This window comes from Eumetopias jubatus, unplaced genomic scaffold (genome assembly GCF_037043125.1).
Source record: "Eumetopias jubatus isolate StellerSeaLion01/CBP00866 unplaced genomic scaffold, mEumJub1_p1.0 scaffold_3, whole genome shotgun sequence".
NCBI classification, from domain to species: domain Eukaryota; kingdom Metazoa; phylum Chordata; class Mammalia; order Carnivora; family Otariidae; genus Eumetopias; species Eumetopias jubatus.
This window is the reverse complement of record NW_028274809.1, coordinates 19627427-19646549: the sequence shown is the minus strand read 5'-3', so window position 1 is coordinate 19646549 and position 19123 is coordinate 19627427. Positions and strand designations below refer to the sequence as shown.

The following is a 19123-nucleotide window of genomic DNA, read 5'->3' as shown; positions in this document are numbered from 1 at the left end:
CTATTTTGAAGTAATTTAAAATTTAAAGAAAAGTTGAAAGAACAGTTACAAAGAACTTGCATACACCCATCACCCAGAGTCACTGATTAACATTTTGCCACGACTGGTTTTACAATCTTTTTCTGAACTATTTGTTAGTAAGTTGTAAATATCATGTCCTTTTACCTTTACATACTTATGTGGCAATTTCTTAAGATCAAGGATATTCACTTATATAATCACAACATGATTAGCAGAATCAGGAAATTTAACACTGATATAATACTATTAACTAGTGTGCTACCCATATTCAAATATTGTCAATTGTTCCTATATATATATTTTTTTCAAAATGGTTATTTTTTTTTTCAAATTTCTATTTAAATTCTAATTAACCTATAGTGTAATATTTGTTTCAGGAGTAGAATTTAGTGATTCATCACTTACATATAACACCCAGTGCTCATCACAACAAGTGCCCTCCTTAATATACATCATACATTTAGCCTAACCCCTGCCCACCTCCCTCCAGTAATGTTCTTTATACCAATTTTTTTTTCCTGGTCCAGGATCCAACCAAAGATCATGCTTTGTGTTAGTTGTGTTGTCTCTAATCTAAAACCATCCATCATCTTTTCCTTTGCCTTTTTGACATTGGTTGACATTTTGAAGAATACAGGCCAATTTGGGTATATCTGATGATTTCTTTGTGATTTGATTCAGGTTATACATTTTTATTTTTATTTTTTTTAAAGATGTTATTTCTTTATTTGAGAGAGAGATAGTGAGAAAGAGAGAGATCCTGAGCAGTGGGAAGGGGCAGAGGGAGAAGCAGACTCCTCACTGAGCAGGGAGCCTGACTCCAGACTCCATCCCAGGACCCTGGGACCATGACCTGAGCCAAAGGCAGACGCTTACCCAATGAGCCACCCAGGCACCCCAGAGGTTATACATTTTTAGTAGAAACACTATGTAAATGGTGATGTGTCTCCTATATCTTTATCCGAAGCTAATGATGTTGCTTTTTCCTATTATTGGTGAAGTACCTTTGATCACTTGGTTAAGGTGGTCTGGGCAGATTTCTTTTGATGTAGCTTTTTTTTTTTAATAGACTTTATATCTTAGAACAGTTTTAGATTTACAGAAAAGTTGAGCAGATAGTAGAGAGAGTTCATATGTTATGCTCCTCCCCTACAGTTTCCCTTATTATTAACATCTTACGTTATTATGATACATTTGTTATAATTAATGAACTGATATCGATATATTATTAACCAAAGCCTGTATTTTATTCAGATTTCCTTAGTTTTCTTAACTGATTTCCTTTTCTGTGCCATGATCTCATTACACGTTACATTTAGTTGTCTCCTTAGGCTCCCCTGACTATAATGGTTTCTTAGAAGTTTCTTGTTTTTGATGAATTTGTCAATTTTGAGAAGTACTGGTCAGGGATTTTTTAGGATTCCCCTCTATTGGAATTTGATGTTTCTCATGACTAGATGGGGTTATGGGTTTTGGGGAGGAAGATCACAAAAGTAAAGTGCCATTTTCATGACCTATCAAGGGCGCATACTATGTATCTGATTTCTGACTGTTGTTGTTGACCTTGATCACCTGGCTGAAAGGTGTTTGTCAGATTTTTCTACTGTTTCTACTTTTGCCCTACTCCACCCTTTCCACCTTTTCTTACTGTGCTCTTGGAAAGAAGTCACTTTGCACAGCCCATACTTAAGGAATGAGGGAGTTATGCTTCCCCTCCTTTAGGGCTGAGAATCTACATAGTATCTACATTTATTTGGAATTCTTCTGCACAGGAAATTTGTGTATTTACTGTGTTTATGAACATATTGAACCATTTATTTATGCCAGGGACTCATACATATTCGTTTTATACTTTGGGTTATAAACCACTACTACTTTATTCAGTTTTGTTGCTCAAATTGTTCCAGCTTTGGTCACTGGGAGTTCTTTCAGTTAGCTCCCATGACACACACCCACCAATGTGGTTTTTCTTTCTGGCACTACAAAATGCTTCAGGCTCATCTTGTATATTTCTTACCCCAGTCCTGGAATCAGACATTTCTTCAAGGAGCCCCTGTTTTTTTTAATGGAGAATGGTATTAGAAAGTAGGACCTGGGTGCTAGGTGTGCTCATTGCCTCTAGAGTGTTTGCTATCAGTATTTTAAAGCAAAAGCAAACCCCGGGCATCATGTCTAATCGCTAAAAAATATCTGTATGTGAAAAATAAGAGTATTTTCTTTTTTAAAAGATTTTATTTATTTGACAGAAAGAGAGTGTGCACAGGCATGGGGAGCAGCAGAGGGAGAGGGAGAAGCAGGCTCCCCACTGAGCAGGAAGCCTAATGTGGGGCTTGATCCCAGGACGCTGGGATCAGGGCCTAAGCCAAAGGCAGACACTTAACCCACTGAGCCACCCAGGCGCCCCAATAAGGGTATTTTCTTAAATAACCAAAATGTCAAAGTAAACTAGCTGCCACAATAAATTACCTCAAATTTAATGGCTTAAAATAAGAGACATTTTTTCTTTCACAGTTCTGGAGGCCAGAAGTCCGAAATCAGGCTGTCTTAAGGACCTCCATTCCCTCAGAAGGCTCTACGGAAGAATCCACTTCTTGCCTCTTCTATCTTCTGGTGGCTCTAGGCATTCCTTGGCTTGTATCCACATCAGTCCAATCTCTGCCTCCTTGGTCACATTGCCTCCTCCTCTTTTCTTTTCTTCCTTTTTTTTTTTTTTTTTTTAAGATTTTATTTATTTGAGAGAGAGAGCACAAGGTGGGGGAATGGTGTGGGCTCGATCCCAGGACCCTGGGATCATGACCTAAGCCGAAGGCAGACACTTAACCGACTGAGCCACCCTGGTGCCCCTTCCTTCTCTTTTCTGTGTCTTCTCTCTGTCTGTCACATCTCCCTCGGCCTCATGAAGGACACCTGTTATGGGACTTAGGGCCCATTCAGAAAATCCAGGACAATTCCTTAATCCTCTCAAAATCTTTTTGCCATATAATACTTACAGGTTCCTGGAATTAGGATGTGGATATATTTTTTTGGAGGGGGCACCATTCAGTCAACTGCATAACAGAATTAATAATGGTTTCCTAACATCTTTGTTCTTTATGTCCCCAGTCCATATTCAGATTTCTCCATTGTCTCAAAAATATCTTTTACCTTTTACAGTTGGTTTGTTTGAATCAAGATCCAGACAAGGTCCACTCACTGCATTTGATAGTCTCTTAAGTCTCTTACAATCTAGAACACCTCACTTTTTTTTTAACTCTGAAATTGTTGAAGAAATGAGGTCATTCGTCTGTACATTGACCCACATTCTGGATTCGCCGGATTGCTTTCTTGCAGTGTCATTATGTCCCTTTATTTCCTATAAACTGGAAGTTGGAGCCAAAAGCTTGATTAGATTCAGATTCAACTATTTTTTGACAAAAATACACTACTTCCTAAATATTGTATAGTTCAAATTGCATCACATTAGGAAACATAATTTATAGCTGTCCTGCATTTCGTGATCTAAGATTGGTTAAAATCTAGAGGTGATCCTTCCAAGGGTAAAATTCCCCCAATCAATCCTCTAATGGTTTTAGCATCTGTCAATACTGTTGCTGAAGTCAATTATTCATTAAGCTTCCTTTGCACTGGTCCAGATTGTTTTCATTAGGTTAGCTTCACTTTTATTGTGCCCTTTATTTCTGTAGCCTACTGTTTAGAAAAGACCTTTTCACCCTCCAGCTCTCTTCCGATTTTCTTTTTCTTTTTTAAAGATTTTATTTTTATGTGAGAGAGACAAAGAGCACCCGCCGCAGGATCAGGGGAAGGGCAGAGGGAGGAGAAGCCGACTCCCTCCTGAGCAGGGAGCCCGATGTGGGTGGGGCTCGCTCTCAGGATCCCAAGATCATGACTCCAGCCGAAGGCAGACGCTTAACTGACTAAGCCACCCAGACACCCTTCTCCTTTGATTTTCAAATCCATTATGTCTAGGGACATCTGGGACTAAGAGCATCCAGGGCACAGTCTGCCTTGCCTAGGGAGATGATGAATTGAGTCAGTGTTTCCTAAAGTTCATACCTGAAGCCCATAAAGCAGGTGGTTGTAATAGTACTCTACTGAGTAGATTAGAGTTAGGAGAAAGTGGGTTGGAGGGAAACAGTGGATCTGGCGGTGTCTCCTTTCCTGGGGTCAAATTCGAAAGACTTCTGCTGAAAAGGACTACTAAGAAACTTCTTTAATAAAGATTTGATTTTAGAGGAGCGAATTTAAGGCATGGACAAAGAGTTCATTCAGGTGAGGTGGTATCAAGGCCCAAAGAAGAGAATCCTGGAATCCCAGAACATAGTCTTTCACGGTGGTGGGGGCGGGGGGCGGTGGTGTGTGTGGGTGTGGGTGTGTGGTGTGTGGGTGTGTTTTAATCTCAGGACTACATCTCCTGGAATCCCAGAACGTAGTCTTTCACGGTGGTGGGGGGGGCGGTGGTGTGTATGTGTGTGGGGGGGGTGTGGGTGTGTGGTGTGTGGGTGTGTGGGTGTGTTAATCTCAGGACTACATCTCCCAGAATTCCGCTCGCTGGGTCTCACGCGCTCTGAAGCGCCTGCGCATGCGCGAGCAGGTGACGGCCTGCCTTCCCAGGCCCCACAACCCCCGAGATTCCGCGCGCCTGCCTCCCGCCCGCCCGCTGCGATCGCCCCTTCCAGGCCCTCGGTCTGTCCGCTGGGGGCGCGCGCAGTGCCTGGCAGGCGGCCTCGGCGCCGGCGGCTGGGAGCTCGGGTCGCGTGGCGGTGCGTGGTTGCTAGGGGCGTCTCAGGCCGCCCGCTTGCCCAGCAGGCCGAGGGAGGAAGCAGCGCGGAGCCGGCGCCGAGCCGGGGCGAAGCTGGGTCCGCTAGGTGAGTGTGACGGTGAAGCCGTGGGAACGACCCTCCGCCCGCCGACTCTCCCGCCCCTCCCTCTGCCCGGGTCCTTTCACGCGGGTCCCCAGCCCCCCGGCGGCTCCCGCCCCTGCCCCGCTTCCTGCCCGCCACCTCTCCATCTCCAGGGAGGCGAGGGGGCTGCGGCCTTCCACCCGGTCGGGTCTTGGCGCGTCCTCGGGAACCTTCTCCCCCTCCGCCACGCCCCGTGAACTTAGCCCTGCCTCTGGGTGCCTGAACCCTGCAGCATCTCCTCACCCTGGGCCTCCGTGCCTCCTCTTTCCCGCCGCGCTGCGGTTTAAATTCTCCTCGCCTGGGTGTGAGCCCAAGCTCCTCTCAATTCGTAGCTGAATTGAACATGAATACCCACTTTTTTCTTTCTCCATCTTCAGTAGCTGTAGGGAAATACTTTCCTAAACTGTAGAGTTTCAAACAGAATTTGAGATCTTGTAAATTTAACTCTTCATTTATGCACCCTTTATGTAATCAGTCATTCAACAATTTTTTACAAATATCGGCATATATTTAGTGAAGCCAGGGCACTATGGAAGGCGGTGGGGTGATAACAGTGGTGAACAAGGCACGCATGTCTTCCCGGAGCTTATAGTCTAGGGTTTAATCAAGTAAACAAGTATTTGCCATACTGTGTGGTGTGTGCTCTGATAAAACATTAGAAAGATAGTTAACCCGGACTTGCCTAAAGTATATTATCCCCATTCCCTGGTCTTCACATTCTCATTCTGGATCTAGGAAATATTTTAATCATTCTTTATGGAGTCATTCTTGCTCTCTCAGATAGTCCAGCTCACATCTTCCTCAACTTCATCACCTGTTGATTTAGCCAATCAGCAAGTAGCTGGGGGACTTTTTGGGATAGTGTTCTGTCCATCCTTCATTTCTTGCAGTAAATACTGGGACACTGCATGAGACCTACCCCCTTGACGCTGAGAAAGTTACCAGCTGCTTATTGGTTAGGCTGGATGGAACCTTGAAAAATTATCAAGCGTCCTCTGGGAATAAAGAAGTTGAGAGCACACTCCAGAAACAAAGTAGCTTTAGAAAATATACAGCAAGGCCTAAAAAGAGAATTGAAAACAGTTTGACAGACCTGAGCTGGGTTTGGAGGTAGCCATCCCATGACAAATAGGAAGAGGAAAATTAATAGAGGTTAGATCACAAAGGGCCATAGATGTTTTGTTAAAGAGAACAGTATCCTCAAGGTTTTCAAGCAGAGTGGTTGGGGCCCAGGACTTCCAAGGAATACACCTGCACATATAGCTTTAGAAGAATCAGTTTTCAGATCCTCAGCTTCCAAATGAACTCTTCGGAAACTGACCTTACAAGAAAAGGCGGGGGCGGCAGGATGTTATATCCCTCACACTTCCCAAATTATAATGTTGTCCCAAGCGTAAAAATGTCAGGTTGTGAGGTGCCTGGGTGGCTCAGTCGGTTAAGCATCCGCCTTCAGCTCAGGTCATGATCCCAGGTCTGGCTCCCTGCTCAGTGGAGAGCCCGCTTCTCCCTCTCCCTCTGTCTGCTGCTCCCCCTGCTTGTGCTCTCTCTGTCTCTGTCAAATAGATAAATAAAATCTTAAAAAAAAAAAAAAAGTCAGGTTTCCAAGTGTAGTATTAGGAAATACTGATTTCAGGAAGGCCTCCTTTGATGATTAAATTACTTTGAAAACTCAGAAGGCTTCCTGTCTTCTCCTAGTACACATTGCTGTTAGGGTGAGGCTTCATTCTTATTGTGATATTCTGAATACAGATGAACTCAACAGTTAAATGTGGCTAGAATGTTCTTTGGGACCATGGGTTTTTCAAGCTATAGCATAAAACTTGCATAAAAACTTTTAAAGAGATTTCTTTTAATTTAGGTGTGCATTTTTCAATAAGATAGTTAAAAATTATTTTATCAAATCATGAAATGCTTATTTGAATTACAGTTAATCCTTAACTTAGTTCTTTTTATAAAATGTTTAGTAGATTCTACCACCTTTTTAACAAAAGAATAAGCATGTTTAAACTTGTGATGAAAATCTTAGAATTAAACTTTAATGTGCAAGGAATACATGATTTAAATTCTTTTGGGGATACATGAGTAAAACCATTTGAAGAGTGTGTTGCAGGAAAAGCATGGAAAGATAATTAGCAGGAAGATAACATTAGATTTGTGTTTGAGGTTACTATAGCATCAGAGTGTGGGTTGAATAGGGAGGATTTTAGACTGGAGGCAGGGAGCCAGTGAGAAAACTTGAGACCAGGCTAGAGATGCTGAGGGCTCTATGTTGGTTGCAGTGGGAATGGAGAGGGTTTAGAGAGACGTTAAAGATGATAGAGTGGACAAGGCCTGGTGGCAAAATAGATATACAGAGAGTGGGACAAAGAACAATCTGGAATGATCCTAAGTTCCGACTTTAGTGACCAGGTGGGTGGTGATGCAGGAGAAACTATTAGGAGGAAGGGCAGCTTTGAGGAGAAAGATAAAGGGGTTCACTTTGGACATGACGAGTTGAGGTCCCTACAGCACATCCAGGTAGAGGCCCAGGAGGTCGTTCTGTAGGTCTGGAGTTCATGACAGAGGTCTGGGTGATGATAAAAAGTTGAGAATGGAGGAGGTGGTCGTAGTCATGGGATGGAAGAGATTGCTCTAGGAGAGTTTATTGAATATTGACTATGTGCCAGGCAGAGTGAGAAGACTGAACTCCTAGGAACACCAATATTGAGAGAGTGGACAGAGGAAAAGGGATGAAAGAATTTATAACCAAATACAAAAATGAGTGTGTAAATGAAAAGTCACTTGCTGAACAGCTGTATCTGGATGAAGCCTTAACTTCAGGATCTGATACTCATGATCTGGAGTTGAGTTTAGCTTCCCCACAAGATTCCTTTGTGACCGTGAATTGTCTGATTATAGGCTCCCTGGATTCCAGCATGGCATCAGATGCTTTGATCTGTCAGTGAAATGCAGAGAAAAATTTTCTTAAGTGCCCTGAACTTCTTACCTTCTCCCCTGGCAGAACTGGAAAACCAGACTGGGCATTTGGGAATAAATATGGAGAGTGCTAATTTCTCTTAGGCCCTGAAATACAGAGAAATTTGTCTTTAGGAGCCCTCCTGGATATTCTGGACAGGCAATTGTATTTTAGACCAGAGGTGCTCAGACTTACTGCTTTTAGGACTCTTTTATGCACTTCAAAACCTCTTCGGGATCGTCAATATATTTTTTAATATGGGATATATAATCTTGATATTTGCCATATTAGAAATTGAAATATTAATTCATTTATTTTTTCATTTTTTTATTATGTTCAGTTAGCCGCTGTATGGTACATCATTAGTTTTTTTTTTAATTTTTTATTGTTATGTTAATCACCATATATTACATCATTAGTTTTTGATGTAGTGTTCAGTGATTCATTAGTTGCATATAACACCCAGTGCTCATCACAACACGTGCCCTCCTTAGTACCCATCACCTGGCTACCCCATCCCCCCACCCTATTAATTCATTTAGAAGTAATAAATACATTACAAGTTAACATAGGTAGAATTTTTATTTTATTTTAATTTTTTAAAAGATTTTATATATTTGAGCAAGAGCTTGAGAGCAGGGGGGAGGAGCAGAGGGAGAAGGACAAGCAGACTCTATGTTGAGTGTGGAGCCTTAACACAGCGCTCGATCTCGTGACCCAGAGATCATGACCTGAGCCGAAATCATGAGTCAGACACTCGACTGACTGAGGCACCCAGGTGCCCCCCATAAGCAGAATTTTTAAAATGAAAAATGATACTGTTTCAAAAAGATTAGTGAGAACAGTAGATTTGTTTTTGCAAATCTCTTTATTGTCTGGTTTAATAGAAGATAGCTGGATTTTCATATCTCTTTCTGTGATCAGTCAGTATTGATGTGTTGTTTTGGTTGAATTATTAAGAAAATCCAGCTCGGGGCACCTGGGTGGCTCAGTTGGTTAAGTGTCTGCCTTCAGCTCAGGTCATGAGGGATTGAGCCCTACTTGGGGCTCCCTGAACCTGCTTCTCCCTTTTCTTCTGCCCCTCCCCCCGACTCGTGCTCTCATTGTCTCTTTCTCTCTTTCAAGTGAATAAATGAAATCTCTAATAATAAAAAAAAAAAGAAAGAAAGAAAATCCAGCCTCACAGACATTTAGTTGGTAGTTGTGGGTATTCTTTGGTATTACACAAAAGTTACCAAGGGATGGTTTTATGATTATTGCAATGTGGAATCTGAAATTAACTTTTCATACTTCGTTACATTAAAATCCATTGGTCTGTGTCTCATTTTGACTGGGTCTTTTTTTCTTTTTCTTCCTGTTTGTTTTTGACGGGGCCTTTTTTTGACGGGGCCTTTTACCCAGACATGATTCTGTCACATTGTGATAAGTATCTGGACAGCACTGTTTTCATTGAGTTAAGCAGCTCTTCCAAATGTTGCCACATTTTATTAACAGTATCCCCCCCCCCAAAAAAAAACATTCATATTATCACCACACTTTCATCAGAAAAATCCTTAACTTTTGGGAAGCTGTCAAGTTTATGGTGGCAGATACAGTTTTGCCAGAATTTTAATTTTTCTCTTGGAAGCTGAAATTTTATCATTGGCAACAAATACTGTCAGTTGTTTTTCTTGAATTGACAGACTCACTTTGTTTTGTTTTCTAGAAAATGTTTGCCAAATGCCAAAGTCTAAATAACCCATCACTTTCGTGTCATTTATTCTTTCAAGTGAATATAGTGTTCCACAGAAAAATTTTGCAGTTCAAACACACAGTGCTTTCCTTAGAGACGGCCATCACCTTGTGTATGCACAGAAGTGTTTTACACGCACTCCTTGTTTGGTCACACAGAGCATTAAAAAGGTGCACTCCAGAATTGAGATGTAAGATAATTTTTATTGTGTCACCAAGGACGTTCTTGGGTAAACCTGGCATTCTTTGTGTGGTGAGGAAGCGTGTGGTGGTCAAGGATCCAACTTGGTGTGCTATTGTCTCAGTTCTTGCTCAGGCACCAACAGTCTGACCTGCCATTGCTTTTGTACCATCATGGAGAGACCAGCACAATTAAAAAAGCAAATCACCTCTTAGTTTTGTTAGGAAGCTCGGTTCCCCAGCAGAACCTGTGTACTATACCCTGAGGACCACTGTCCCCCCTCAGGAGGAGGAAGGAGGTTCCTTTCTGAAGGTGATAAAAGCCAAGGCTCTAGGAGAGCTAGTCACCTAATTATGTTGAGCCTTCAGCAGTTGTTACTTTTCAGTAATTTGTAGATTGGCCCCTCTCAGCTCTAGGTGCTGTAAGTTATATTTTTCTCTCAGCTTGGCCACCTCCTTTTGCATTGCTGAACTGTGTTCTACAGAAGCCATCTATCTTAATTAAAACCCTCCCATCTCATAGGGTTGGGGTATTGACCTTCCTTTCTCAGTAGGCCTTCAAGAAGTTCATTGCCCCTCCAACTTTTTTTAGGGAGACATAGCTAGGGATTTATCTCATAAGAGAAAATGAGGATGATTCCTACGATCCTCTCCAATCTTCCAGGATAAGTTCCAGGTAAGTCAGTTCCATCTTCTAAAATAACTACTGAGCAATTAATCTCATTAGAGATCCTTCGAATTGTAGACTCTGAACCATTTCTGATGTCCTGAGTTCCCCTGGTGACCGAGGGAAGCACCTAGGTGGAGGAGGGAAAGGAAACTGCAGGTCCCAAGAGCCACACACACACACTCCTGTAATACAGGAGAGTGATTTAATCAGTGGGCAATGAATAATTGCTTTCTGTAGAAATAGATACCTTGTCCAGGTTGGTCTGGACCTGGCCTCTAGAGACTTGGTGGTTTGAAACAACAACCATAGGTTTTTCTAGCATAGGCTGCTCTTCATTCACTCTCGACTAAGGAGGAAACTTGAGGCAAAATTACATCTCAGAGAGTGGAAGGCAGAATGAGATAGGCAGATTCCGAGTGTTGTATAAAGATGACAAAGCAGGTTGGTGTGATTCCTGAGACTGGCTGTAGAGGTTGTAGGGAGGGACGGCCGTCAGGCTTCTACTGCAAGAGTTCTGCACTTGGTCAGGTGGGTGCTCGGAGGGCTAGGGATTGGGCTGAGCCAGGCATGTAAATAGAAAGAAAGGGACGTTTGAGGCCATTTTATCTTTAGACTGCTCTGCGGTTCTTTATCCTCCTTTCTTATCCTTTAGTCAATTTTTTTTTTTTTTTTTTGGTTTTATTTTTAACAGCTTTGTGGAGGTATAACTGATATGGGACATATCCATCACCCCAAGTCAATTGTTTTTGAAACTTTGTTCTAGGGACCGCGTGCCCCATGAAGTTGTTTGGGGAGGGAGACATGGCCGCCATGGCTGAGAAGGAGGACCAACTAGGGCAGTGATCTTCCACCAGATTAGCTTTGCACCTGTCTGTTAGAGGGGCACAGGGATTCCCTAGGAAAACCATCCATGCAGCTTAGGAGGCATATCCATGTGAAAAGAGAACAGTGGTGAGAGTAGCCTTTGTAAAGTACCAAATTAGAGGGGTAGATATGCAAGAGATATTCATGGAGAGAGTGGGGCTTGAGCTGTGCCTGGAAAAGGTAAATAAAATATTAAGGATTCAGAAGGAAGAGGTTTAGTGGAGTAAAGGCCTGCAGATAGGTTTGAAAGGTTTATTCTGGGAGTTTAGTGTTAAGACCAGCACAGTTCATAGGGCAGAGTTCAAGGTGGAAGGAGATGGAAATAAGCCTTTCCAACCCAAACTAAGAAACTTGGATTTTATTTGCTGACTCATGTGAGAATCATCTGGAATGTTTGTTAAAAATGCAGATTCCCGGCCCTACCCCCTGACCCACTGAATCCACTTTGAAGATGGGGCTTGGGAATCTGCATCCCATGTTCTGTTTTGTTTTTTATTATTATTATTTTTTATTTCGAGTAGGCTCCACACCCAGCATGGGGCTTGAACTCACAACCCTGAGATCAAGAGTTGTACATTCTACTGACTGAGCCAGCCAGGCGCCCTGCACCCCATGTTATTCTGATGCAGGTGATTGGTGGGCTACTGTGATATTTAGCGAGGACTCCTAGGAAATTTTTGAAAGGGGAGTAACCCGATCAAGTATAATCAAGCAAAGTTAATCTGGAGGCTGCCTGCAGGGTGGGCTTTGGAAGGGGGGGACCCTGGAAACACAGACCTCAGTCTGGAGTTATTGCAACGGTCCGGCTGTGCGGAGGGAGTGGGGGAATAGATGGAGGAGGCATGCTAGCAAGGAAGAATCTCTCTTAAGTTTTATAACTGGCGTGGCTTTGGAGAATATGGGAAAGGAAGAAGTCACAACTGGCTTACGTGTTCTTCTCAGGTGACTGAGAGAAAGAAGGTTTCACTGAAAGCAACTGAAGGTCAAGAGTGCAGAGCTGGTGTGACAAGCTTGAAGTGGTTGGATATGCACGTGGAAAAGGTGACACAGACGGTTGGTGATGAGGGCATGAAGCTTGAGAGAGGTCAGATCTGAAGAGTGAAGCTTCTACAGATAATGGTTGAAATAGCCAGAGCAGATTGGTTGGACGTGGGAGGGAGGATAAATCAGGAGCCATGGAGGACTTTGGAGGGGGCCTCCTGGGGAGGAGAAGGCACCCCCGAAGGAGGTGGGTTTGGCTGTGGCCGAGTTCCTGCACTGAGTAAAGAAGCAGCGACAAGGAGATGGTGGTAGGAGAGGAGCACCTGTTTAATCTGAAGAGGGCCTGCTGTGGCTATGCTGGGTTTCACTGTTGTGGATGCATGTATGTATTCAGCAAATATTTACTGGGCCCTGATTACATTTCCAGGGCTGGGCACAGACTGTGTAAACAAGGCCCCAGTTCTCAAAGAGTTTTCATTCTGGAAGAGAAGATAGATATATAACAAAGGAATGCATAAATAATTGAAGTTTCTATTTTAAAAATAATGAACAGGGTTTTTGACTAGGTCATTCATTTATATAGCCAGAAGTTAAAATGATAGAAAAGGTATACACAGGTCTCATACTCCATTGGTCATCTTTATAAAAAATCAGTTCCTACTTATTCTTCCACTGTTTCTTTAGGCAGTTATAAGGAAATACTAACATAAAGTAATTTCAGCTAGTGGAAGAATGAAACAGATTAGAATAAGGTAATGTGATAGGGAATGATCAGGGGTGGTGCAGTATTAGTGTGGACAGGCTCTTTGGGGTGGTGATGTTTGCTGAATGCTGAGTGAGGGAACTGAGCTGGCCATTCAGAGATCTGAGTGTTTCAGAGGGAACAGCAAAGCCCCTGGGAACACAGGTGGGAACACGCCTGCAGAGGAGGAAGAGTGACTTGCAGGTCAGAGAGATAGGAGTCAGATCACGTGGCCTTGGAGCCACCAGATAGCTTTAAGCTACATTTTAAAAAAAGAGCACCTCGACCACAGTCTGGAGAATTGATTATAAAGAAGGCGGGGGAAACCAGCAGGTGAGAGGTGATAGTGGTGTGGACTAAGGGAATAATGGTGGAAACGGAGAATAGATGGCTCCAGGGACATATATTGGAAGCTGGAAAGACTTGTTGATGTTGAGTGAGTAGGAGTGAAGATCTGAGTTCGGGGTGAAATCATTACCCAGGGCATGTTGGGAGTTTTGGTGTTGCATGGACACCTGTCCCAGGGACTTAGCCCCCTCTGCCTGTGTATATAATTTTTTTTTAACTGAAGTCTTTTTGTGCAGTTGCAGCTTATTTACTGCTCCTGACTTTAACAAGGTTAATTGGCTCTAAAAGTGAATCAATTAAGTGAGGGATATGATTGATGCATTCTTATCTCAGCCCTGCTCCCATTCTCCTTAGCATGACTTTATTAAAATCTGACATTCTCATCTAATTCAAGGAGATTAAGAGAAAGCATGTTCCCTTCTTCAATAGCAGGGGTCATAGAAAACCTGGAGTTTCCCATTTTGTCTCTTTGATCCCTTGAGTCTAGCCAGTCCTTATCTCAGCCTCTAGGTTTCTGTTTCCCAGATGGTGCTGGCAGTAACTGCCTTCTAGGTTGAAGTCAAGACAAAGACTTGTGTTTTGTTGGGCAGTGATATTTTCACGTAGAATCAGGTTTAAATGGCATTTCTCCCCCTAAAAATTGGAGATGTCCCCCGACATTGTGTGTTGATGGGCCCCAGAGAAAGTGCTGTTGGATATCATCTGCCAGGCTCTGGTGTTTGCCTTCCTCCTTGAACGCCCCTTAAGCCAGAGTTTGCAAATTCACTGGCAGATTAGAGCGGAGTATGCTGGGTGGCTAGTTCATATTAAGGTGGCTACACTGAGAAGAATTATGTACTGGGGAGGCCCTTCATAAGGCATGTGACTTCAGTTCTTGTACCTTAGTGATGACAGGCGGATCCCCAGTCAAGCCTGCTTCAGGTATGGAGCAAGGAGTGAGTCTTACTTCATTGGCTGGAATCACTCCCTGGTAAAATCCATTCCTGCCAGTCTTTTTTCAAAGAATTGAAGGTGATTGTGCGCTGCCTGCCTCCTGGTCTGAGGAAAACCAAGCTTCCTTTTAAAAGTAGTTAATAACCTTTTTTTAAAAAAACCTTTTTCATTTTGAAATGATTTCAGACTTGCAAAAAAGCTGCAAAAATAGTACAAAGAATTCCTATTTACTTTTTACCCACATTTATCAAATGTTACTATTTTACCACACTTGCTTTAGTGTTCATATGTGAACAGTGAATTGTTTTTTGAAATGTTTGCCAAGGTGCGCCTGGGTGGCTCAGCCGGTTAAGCGTCTGCCTTTGGCTCAGGTCATGATCCCAGGATCCTGGGATTGAGCTCCGCATCGGGCTCCATGCTCAGCGGGGAGCCTGCTTCTCCCTCTCCCTCTGCTGTTCCCCCTGCTTGTGTGCTCTCTCTGTCAAATAAATAAATAAAATTAAAAAAAAAAAAGAAATGTTTGCCAATAAGTTGCAGGCATGAACCCCTTTACATCTGAATATTTCCTAAAAACTTCTAAATGTTTCCTAAAACAAAGATATTCTCTTAAACTGACACAGTATATTGATCAAAATCAGGAAATTAACGTTGATATAATACCATATACTATAATGTTATTATCATATCTACCTTATTCGGATGTTGTCAATTGTCTTGTCACTGTCCTTTGTTTTAGGAGCACACATTGCATTTGGTTGTCTTATCTTTTGTCTCCTGTAAGTGGAATAGTTCCTCAGCCTTTGTCTTTCATGAGCTTGACACAGTTGAAGAGTATAGACCAGTTATTCTGTAGAATGACCTTCAATTTGGTCTTGTCTGATATTTCCCTTTGAATTCAGGTGGTGCATTTAGGTCAGGAAATCACAGATGCGATGATGTGTCCTTCAGTGTGTCCTGTCATGGGGTGCATAATGCCAATTTGTGCTCTTACTGATGATAGGAACTTTGATCACTTGATTATGGTCGTGTCTGCCTGGTTTCTCCACTGTAAAGTTATGGGTTTGTTTGTTTTCTTTCAAGATGTATTTATTTATTTGAGAGAGAGAGTGCACGTGACAGGGAGTGGGGAGAGGGAGAGAGAAATGAAGCAGACTCCACACTGAGCGTGGAGCTGATGTGGGGCTTGATCTCACGACCCTGAGATCACGATCTGAAGCAAAACCAAGAGTCAGAGGCTCAACCGACTGCGCCACCCAGGTGCCCCAAGTTATGTTTTTTTTCTTTCATAATTAATAAATATGTTGTGGAGAGATGTTTTGAGACAATATAATTATTCCATTTCCCAGTAATCTCTCACCCACCAATTTTAGGATCCACTGATGAGTTTTGCCTGAAGCAGTTATTACCATGGTGGTTGCCAGTGGTGAGTTTCTATTCTTATCAGTTGGAATTCTGTTGTAAGGGGGCGTTGTTCCTTCTCCCCAATTTATTCATTCATTCTTTTATTTATTTGTATCCCTGTGGATTCATGGATTCTTGTTTAGATAGTCTGATACTCATTTATTTTGCTGCTCAGGTTGTCCCAGATTTGGTTAGAGGGAACCTCTTTAAGCTGGCTCCTCTGTCCTTTTTTTTCCCTTCCACCTCTAATGGCTTTATTGAGGTATAATTTACATACCATACAATTGATTCGTTCACTATAAAGTAGAGTTTGATCACTTGTAGTAAGTTTGTACATTTGTGCAACCATTGCCACCATCTGGTTTTATTTTTTATTTTTTTTAAAAGATTTTACTTAGAGCGAGCGAGAGCACGCAGAGGGAGAGTGACAGACAGGGAGAGGCAGACTCCTTGCTGAGCAGAGAGCCCGATGCAGGGGCTCCAACCCAAGACCCTGAGACCTGAGCCAAAGGCAGACACTTAACCAACTGAGCCACCCAGGTGCCCCCACCATCTGGTTTTAGGACATTTTCATCACCCCATAAAGTTCCCTCATTCCCAGTTATAGTCATTCCTTTTTCCTACCCTCAGCCTCAGGCAACCACTGATCTACTTTCTATCTCTATAATTTTGTCTTTTTTAGAAATTTTATAAAAATGGAATCCTACAATATATAGTCTTTTGTGTCTGGCTTCTTTTTCTTAGCAGAATGTTTCTGAGGTTAATCCAGGTTGTTGCCTTTTATTGCTGAGTAGCATTCCATTTTGTTTATTACTATACCACTTGATGGACATTTGGATTATTTCTAGTTTTTGCCTATTAAAAATGCTGCTATGAATATTTGTGTGTAAGTGTTTGGACATAATGCTTTAATTTCTCTTTGGTAGATACTTGGGAGTGGAATTGCTGGGTTATTATATATTACAGTTTTTATGAAACTGACAATCAGTTTTTCAGAGTGGCTGTATCATCGTATATTCCCATCAGCAATGTAGGAAAGGTCTAATTTCTCCATATTCTGGTCAACACTATTATCAATCCGTTTGATTATAGCCATTCTAGTGGGTGTGTAGTAGTATCTTACTGTGGTTTTAATTGTCATTTTCCTAATGACTAAAGCTATTGATCATCTTTTCATGTGCTTATTAGTCATTTATACATCTTCTTTAGTGAAATACTTATTCAGATATTTTGCCTATCTTTAAAATTGCCTATTTAAAAAATTTTAATCGGGTTGGTTTTCATCTTCTTCTTGAGTTCTGAGAGTTCTTAGCATATTCTGGATACAAGTCCTTTATAATTGCAAATATTTTCTCCCAGTTTATAAATTTTTCTTTTCATTCTCTCAATAGTGTTTTTCTAAATTCTTCATTGATATAATCTAGTTAACAGCTGGACTGTTACCACATTTTCTCTTAAAATTTGTCAATTGCCCAAAGTCATAAACATTTTCTCCTATGTTTTCTGCCAGAAGTTTTATAGTTTTAGTTCTTACATTTAGGTCTCTGATCCAGTTTGAGTTAATTTATGGTGTAAGGTAAGAGTCTGAGTTCATTTTTTTGTACATGGATATCCACTTCTTCCAACATCATTTGTTAAAGGTTATCCTTTTCCTCATTAAGTTGCATAGGCAACTTTATTGAGAATTAATTGACCATAAATATAAGGATTTATTTCTAGACTCTATTTGGTTCCATTGATCTATATGTCTGTTCTTATACCAATACCACATTATCTTGATTACTGTAACTTTATACTAAGTTTTGAAATCAGGTAGTGTAACAATTTTGTTCTTTTTTTTTTTTTTTTCAAAATTGTTTCTGGTTGTTCTAGGTCTTTTCCGTTAACATATAAATTTTATGATCAGCTTGTCAATTTCTCCAGAAAAGCCTGCTGAGATTTTGATAGGAATTGCGTTTACTCCATAGATCATTTTGGGAAGAATTACCCTCTTAACAATGGTACTTCCTCTCTTGTCTTTTCCCAAACATTCCAGCTGTGTGGTTTCAGCACTGAATGAATTCACTGTTCATCAGAGCTCTGTTTGACAGGAGTTATGAAGGGGTGGTAACTGCTGATCCAGCATGGCTGTGAGGAGTGGTAGAGCCCTGGAGACTCTTGGAATACTTCACACAAGTTACATGTGGTTGGTTGTTGTTTGTTTTAAAAGATTAAACAAGTAAACTGGAAAAGGACCCCCCCACCCCTGCCCCATCCTCATTTCACCCCTCTCCCCAAGGTATCTGCCATAATAGTTTAGTGTATATTCTTCCAGACCTTTGGTGTTTGGTTGTTGTTGTTGTTGTTGTTGTTTTAATTAATTTATATTAGTTTTTTTAAGTAGGCTCCATGCCCAGCGTGGAGCCCAACACAGAGCTTGAACTCATGACCCTGAGATCAAGACCTGAGCTGAAATCAAGAGTCGGATGCTTAACCGACTGAGTCACCCAGGCGCCCCCAGATCTTTGTTTTGGCATAAACATATTCACGTGTTCTGAGAGCTGCTTCAGAGAGACTTTCCTTCCCAGGAACCCGTTCCTCAGCTGCTCTGCCCTAAACTAACCTTTCTTTTCAGCTGGGCATTTCCCTGTTTGGACCTTGATTGAGGAACTTAACCAGAAACAGGCTTGTTTACTTCTAAACTTGAACTCCGCAGGCAATAAAATAGTGTTTGTATCCCCTGTTCACCCCTTAAGTCCTCCTATTCCCCAGGGATAATGTGTAGGAGCAAGAAAGATATAAGATTAATAGCTCTGTGAAATGTGTTAGATTGTTCAAAATACTTTTTTCCAGATGAGGTCAGTGTGTTGGCTCCTAAAGTAAGTTCCTCACAAGCTGTCGATTGGAGGGTCAACTGATGGTGGATCCTTTAGGCTTAGTCAGAGAGAGTAAGTATGAATGCCTTTGCTTATTTTTAAGTAGTAGACGTATGTGGCTAAAAAGTATATGTAAATTGAGTGAAAGTAATGGAATTTGTGAATCCTTTAATTTATATAATCACCAATTACTCTAAGTTTAGGTTTGCTTCAGTTCGGTGTTTTTATTCTTTTATTTTTATTTTTTTAAAAGATTTTATTTATTTATTTGATAGAGAGCATGCAAGCACAAGTAGGCAGAGAGGCAGGCAGAGGGAGAGAGAGAAGTAGACTCCTTGCTGAGCAGTGAGCCCAATGTGGGACTTGATCCCAAGACCCCGGGATCATGACCTGAGCTGAAGGCAGACGCTTAACAACTGAGCCACCCAGGGGCCGCTTAGTTGGCTCTTTTTAAAACAAGGCTTCCATTAGTAGCCTCTCTGAGGCCTCCTACATATATAAATACCTTTCCTTCTTGTTCTCTTGCCTTTGATGTCTCAT

The 19123-nt window shown here is 41.8% G+C and overlaps 1 protein-coding gene across 4 annotated transcripts in view; it reads left to right on the top strand.

Moving 5' to 3' along the window:
* Positions 1-4631: 4631 nt before the first annotated feature.
* The window catches only part of TTLL4 (tubulin tyrosine ligase like 4), a 34772-nt gene continuing 20280 nt past the window's right edge, over positions 4632-19123 (top strand). Inside the window, exons 1-3 of one of the 4 annotated variants that reach the window (XM_028092185.2) lie at positions 4634-4886; positions 11845-11952; positions 12266-12364. The gene's annotated coding sequence lies outside the window, so the exon portion shown is untranslated. Of the gene's footprint in view, positions 4887-11844; positions 11953-12265; positions 12365-19123 lie in introns of all 4 variants that reach the window. The other 3 variants (XM_088021552.1, XM_028092188.2, XM_028092184.2) reach the window with 3 other exon arrangements.